Raw genomic sequence first — 6,405 nt, forward strand, 5'->3', positions numbered from 1 at the left:
TCACCTTCCTTGCGACCGAGAGGTAATAGGGAGTCGGTTTGTCTCGCGTCTTTATTTGGTTAGGTTGGAATTGTACGAGAGCGAGTTTTGGTCTTATCCGGTTTAGTTTTGCATGCAAATAGGTGTCTTAGATTGGTTAGATATTGTTACCCCTTTATCCTTAGAATTGTTAGTGCCAATTTTTAACGGGTTTTGTGTCATTGAGTCCGAGAGGAGATGCATTATTACGGTACCTTAGTAATCTTTTTCCCGGTGCATTTATTCTATCTTCTTAGATTTGTGAGGGTTAGTTGGTGAGACCGAGAGGTGATCTAGCGAACTTTAATGAGCCTTAGTTAATTTTTTTAAGATCCCGGTGTCGTGTGATTATTTCGTTAGCCGTTGAATTGTCAGTAGGATTCTTGCCTATGTAGTCGTTTCTCCATATTCGGTAACAGCTCCGTTAAGTTTTGTTAAGTTTTCCAGTTAGTTCTGTTAAGATAAGTAAGTTAGTTAAATTAATTAAAATAAAATAATAAAATAACAAAATCAATTAGAAATCTTTCAGGGTAGGACTTGGGTTAGGGTTTATAATCTGAGCCGTTCTCACGTGTCTTCGAGCTCGACATCCGGACTTTCCTTTTCTTTACTATACGCGACCGGTACACTTGCCGTTTGTGTGAACTAGGATAGGTTGTTTGATTTTTAAAGCTTAGTTGTGATTCGTGTTATATATATATATATGTATATATATATATGTGTGTATATATATATATATATATTCGCTGATGTGCTTAAAACAGTCAATTAAATATTAACTAAATTAAACAAGTAATAAAAACTAGACTTTAGACTCAACTAAACAAAACACTGGCAAGTGAACCGATCAATTGTACTAAAGCTAAGTAAGTCTGGAATATCGAACCCACGGGACTCTATAAATTACGTTAATTAACTAATTAGACTCGACTTACGACACGACTATTTATTATCAATGTTTAAAGGGGGGTTTTAAACTAAGATTAAGCTAAGAAATTAAATAAACAAGTGAACGAGAAAACAAGCAATCAAACACAAAATCGAAACCAATCAGAGAAGGAATCTACCTAGGTAAGAATCCCATGAATCAACAATCATCAAGAAATGGACAAATAACATGATTATGGAAACTTATTTCTAAACGTATTCATCTAACAATCCCTAAAGGACCCTTGACTGAATCAAAAGACATCCCAAAGAATGATTATTAGATTATTAAGCAATCAGTTATATTGATTTCCTCACGGTTATCAAACAGGGTTAATTAATAGTGTCTAAAGCAAACAATCTTACGAAACACTAAACCCTAGATAACTTGATAATCTTATCATGACATCATGAACAAGGATCAACACACTAAGCAAGAATATTGTCACTATCTATCCTAGCATGCGATTGACCAAGACACTTGAACAACTCCTCACCTTACAGCTATTGGAATCTAGCAGAACATTTAAAATCCTAACCAACTATCAACAAGCTTCTATGATCTAATGGGCCCATTCAATCACAATAATCAAAACACCAAGTAATGATTAAACATAAACCTTAAATCTAAAGAACACTATCAAGAGATAAAAGATCTATGTGAAGCAATATTTAACAAATAATCAAGATAACAAACATTCATATGCATCATGAAAGAAAAATCAAGTCTTTTACTATTAATATAACGAAACCATAATCAAAACATTAGTCCAAAGCAAGAATCATGCATCAAACATGTTCATCAAACCTAGGTAGACATGAAGTCTAGCCTAGAATCATTATTAAAAACAATCTTAAACAAGTCTTAAAAACAAATAGGAAAGACATGACAAATAATGAACAAGGAACGAAAGTTAGAGCGATAAAACCCTTTGCAATTGATCCTTGAACACCCAGATGAAAGCTCTCTCGATCCTCCTTGGTTCCTAGCTTCAAATCACCTTCAAAACCTTGGTTTTGCTCTAAAAAACGACTGCTCTAATGCTTACCATTGGCTAGGGACATAATGATGTTTATATATCGAGATATCAGGCTTGGACTTGCAAAAACGGGTTGGCCAGAAGACCTAGGCGCCGCGCGACACCCTTAGGCATTGGGCTCTGCGCGGCGCGGCGTGCTCAAGGTAGGGGCTACGGATTTTCTTGTTAATTGTTGTTATTTGTTGCCAAATCTTGATATTATTCTTCCTTGAACTCCAAGTAATGCTTAGAACCTTCTAGATCTTCATTCACTTGATCACCAAGCCACCATCTACATGAATATAAATCAAAACTCGTAAATGAAGTAATCATGTAATCAATGATAAGCAAAACGAGCATAAACTTCGCATGAAATGATAGAAAGACTTAAAGCTTAACATGCAAGACACCAAAAGAGTTAAAACACTATAACTATAACATACTTGACCCAAAACTTAAATTAAAGAAAGATAAACGAAACACGAACTAAAACAAACTCAAACATTAAATAAACATAACTTTACAAGGGATTCGAGATGTATAAATAGATGTATATCAAATATCCCCACACTTACTCCTTTTTCGTCCCTGAAAAAGTCTGATGCAGTTGGATCAGAATTGGAAAATATAGTCTAACAAACATATAGGTTAATTTTTAAAGCTTAGAAGAACGCAAAAACCACGATCATCGATATTGTTGTCCACTTAAACCCATGCCTTAATCTTTACCGGGAAAAATAAGATCCGACAATTATATTACTCAGTGGTTTACACAATTATAACCCGCTTATTTTCAGCTTTTACCGGACCAGACCACCCCAACTTGACTTAAACCTCAAAATTAGCAGAATTAAAACTTTTGTTGCTCTATTTTTTTCATGAATAGTTAAGACGATCAAGGGTATTGTTTATCCACCTAAGCTTAAGCATCAAAGTCTACCAAGCAGCCATTAGATACGATTAAGGTTCAATTAATTAATAGCTAGTGCTCCCCACAACATGACATACCCCCGTTATCAAGCAACACCCCGAAACCATCACCATAGGTGAGCATGCAAAATTTCATCTGTAGGGCTTACATGTAGCGTGTCCCTTGTGGTCCGTTTCTTAATGGTAATGAGACGCGAGCAAGGGGACCCCACATGGCTAACAGCGTGAATGATCAAGTCTGTAGTGAATTTGTACTTTTGTACTTGTATGATCATGTTTAAAGACTTATAAGGGTTTGCTCTTTTAGGCTTTAATTTAAATATCCACAACCCCACTTAGGAATTGTGAATACCCAGATGAATAGATTGAATACAGACCCATGGTCTCCGGATATCCCATCAATACAAGAATTAAGGTTATAAAATCATACGCCAATGAGGTGTAAAACATTAAACTATCAGTTTAAGATTTATATCACAGGCTTCACGGCATAGTTTAACGTTAAACCTACCCAAGCATCATATGATAACGTATTCAGATTTTTAAAATTTATGACATTTCCACTTTTCATACCAATAATTGAGGCTTGAGTATGGCCCGACCTTTTATTACTTATTTTCCACGGACAAAACGCTTTACCCACAAAAGATTTTCGTTTTAACCATTTTATCAAATTGACCTTTCATTTTCAAGGCTGAGCCTACCGACACATCCCAAGTTAAGTGCATTTTCTTTTATTTATCTCATATTATTAGTAGTTTGAAAAACCAATTTCCGATAAATATCATCATCTCCCACTTTAACGCAAAAAACTATATTCAAAGGACATTTTTAAAACATTTTTCAATTTTTTTATAATTTAAACTACGACTCAAAGATCCTATCCCCACACTTAAATTTTGCATTTTCCTTAATGCAAGGATAAGGACGACTTAAAACAAAAATAAAATAAAATTGGACTACAAAAACGAAAACTCTAAAAATTATAAAAAAAAAATAAAAAAAAATTAAAATGCTAGATAATGGAAAAGACTTAGCTGGTAATATGCGCATGAAACATGATGCCAAAGCCTTCTTCCAAGAATGCCCTCTAACTACGAACGTGCTCAGCAAATGGTAACTCCTTCTTTCACGAACGAACGTAAGCGGCAAAACAAAACAAACATATCTAAAAATGTATCTTATCATAACGATAGATATTATGCAATTAAAGTATTTCACCAATAAATATATAAAATATAATAATCAGGAGCAAATAAATAAGTATGAAGTATACGGCTCCACTGCTACTCCATCCCCATACTTGTCTTTTTCATTAAAGTCTTCATTGGGGATCATCTCTAGCTCATACAGTCTCTCTTTTACCTAGCAAAACTCAAAAACACCAAAACAAAGAAGAACTACAAAAGACTACATTAGCGACTCGATGACTCAACGAAACTAAGGAAGTAGAAATTAAAATAAAGGAAAATCTACAAACTCTACACTTGAGTTTTCACTCAAGAACCTATGTTTATGCGAATCACGTGGCGGACCGAGTGGAGCTTCCTCCACCTCGGTAGAACTCCAATGCCCTTAAAGATACCGAATTACGATCCGACCAGTCGTTAATCTTGGTCTTCTTCTTTCTAACACCACGAACCTTCTCAATCTTTCGCTTACCACCACCTTTTACTCCAACATTCTTCACCATTTCCCGAGAACTAGAAACCGCTCGCTCCTTCCCCACACTTAAACTTACAGAACAGGAATCGTCAAGACTAGGGCCCATGCCCGAGATAACTGATTCTATCAAGTATCAAGTAAACTGGGTGACATGGATCAATAAGACCGTCTTGACCACTCGGATGTCTCATGGACTTAGCTAAACAGGTGGCACTATCATCACCGGCTCTAAGAGTGATCCTACCTTCAAACACATCAATAATTGCCCTAGCAGTACGTAAAAATGGACGACCTAAATTGATAGGAACTCTCTCGTCGGCCTCCATATCTAAAACAACAAAATCTACGGGGAAAACCAAATTATCTACCTTAACAAGCAAATTCTCCACGACACCCCTCGGATACTTAACGGAATGATCAGCTAAAGACAACGTCATACGAGTGGGGGTGAGCTCTCCTAGGTCTAGCTTTTCATACAAAGAATATGGCATAAGGTTTATACTAGCTCCTAGATCCGCTAATGCTTGACATGTCGTATCACTTCCGAAAAGGCATGGAATGGTAAAAACACCGGGGTCGGGTAATTTCTCCGGAACTTTATTGAGCACTACTGCAGAACACTCTCCATTTAGGGGCACAGTCGACAACTCCTCCAACTTATCCTTTCTTTTAAGAAGGTCTTTCAAAAATTTGGCGTACTTAGGCATATGCTGAAGGACTTCGACGAACGGAAGGTTGACATTCAATTGGCTAAATATATTAAGAAAATTCCCGTAATCTTTAGTATACTTTTGATTCTTTAGACGAGCGGGATACGGGACATAGGCTAGGTCAATGGTGTGTGGTGGTGGTCGGGCTCCAACCGGCTTCTTATCGGTGCTTTTTTTAACTTGCGGCTCTATGATTGGTGTTGTACTATGAGACTTACCTAGAGCCTCTACCTCTATCTCCTCATCTATCAACTCATCGTCCCTATCTTCTCTAATTTCTCTACTAAATACCTCCGGACCAAAAACCCTACCACTACGAGTGGAGATGGCTTTCAATTGAGCAGCCGGATTAGTTTGAGGGATACCCGAAAACTGACCTGGGGGCCTTTCTTCTAAACAACGATCAATATCACCAACAGTCCTTTGAAAATCGATAATAGAAGATTGTTGATTCTTGAAGAGAAAATCGTGTTCGGCTAACTTTTTCTGTGTAACTTGATCTCTATCCAAGATTAGCTTCATCATCTCTTCCAAACGCCCAAGTCCACCGTTTGAATCCTGCACATTATTTTGAATATTAGTACCATCAGTGTTATTATTATAATAATACTGACCTTGTCCTTGATTATAAGAGTTTTGAAATCCGGGTGGTGCACCCGACGGACGCCAATTAGAATTATTTTGATTCGGGTTCTTGTAAGTGTTCCAACTCTTATTGTTGTTGTTATAATTGTTGGGAAACCTGTTCTAACCAGCAACAAAATCGACCTGTTGATTCATCACTGGGCATTCCAACGTGCCATGTCCACCTCTACAAAACTCACATCTGTACACCTTAGCCCTTAGCTCCTTAACCTCTTTAGTCAGTGATTCCAAAGCAGCAGTCACACTAGTATCCAGATTAACCTGGTGTTCACCTCGAGCGGATGAGGATGTACTGCTAACGAGAGTGGAATTCCTGCGATGTGGCTCTTTGGCAAGGTCCGATTGAGCGAAGCTCTCAAACATCTCGTTACACTCGGTGACATTTTTCCTCGCCAGTAAACTTCCTCCTGCGGTCGTGTCGAACCGAACTTGGGTTTCTTAGATCAATCAATTGTAAAATTTTTCCACGAGAGCCCATGGTGTGAGACCAT

The sequence above is a fragment of the Bidens hawaiensis genome, unplaced genomic scaffold, assembly GCF_021521415.1.
Source record: "Bidens hawaiensis isolate Kalapana, Puna unplaced genomic scaffold, B.hawaiensis_p1.1 tig00001842_1, whole genome shotgun sequence".
NCBI classification, from domain to species: domain Eukaryota; kingdom Viridiplantae; phylum Streptophyta; class Magnoliopsida; order Asterales; family Asteraceae; genus Bidens; species Bidens hawaiensis.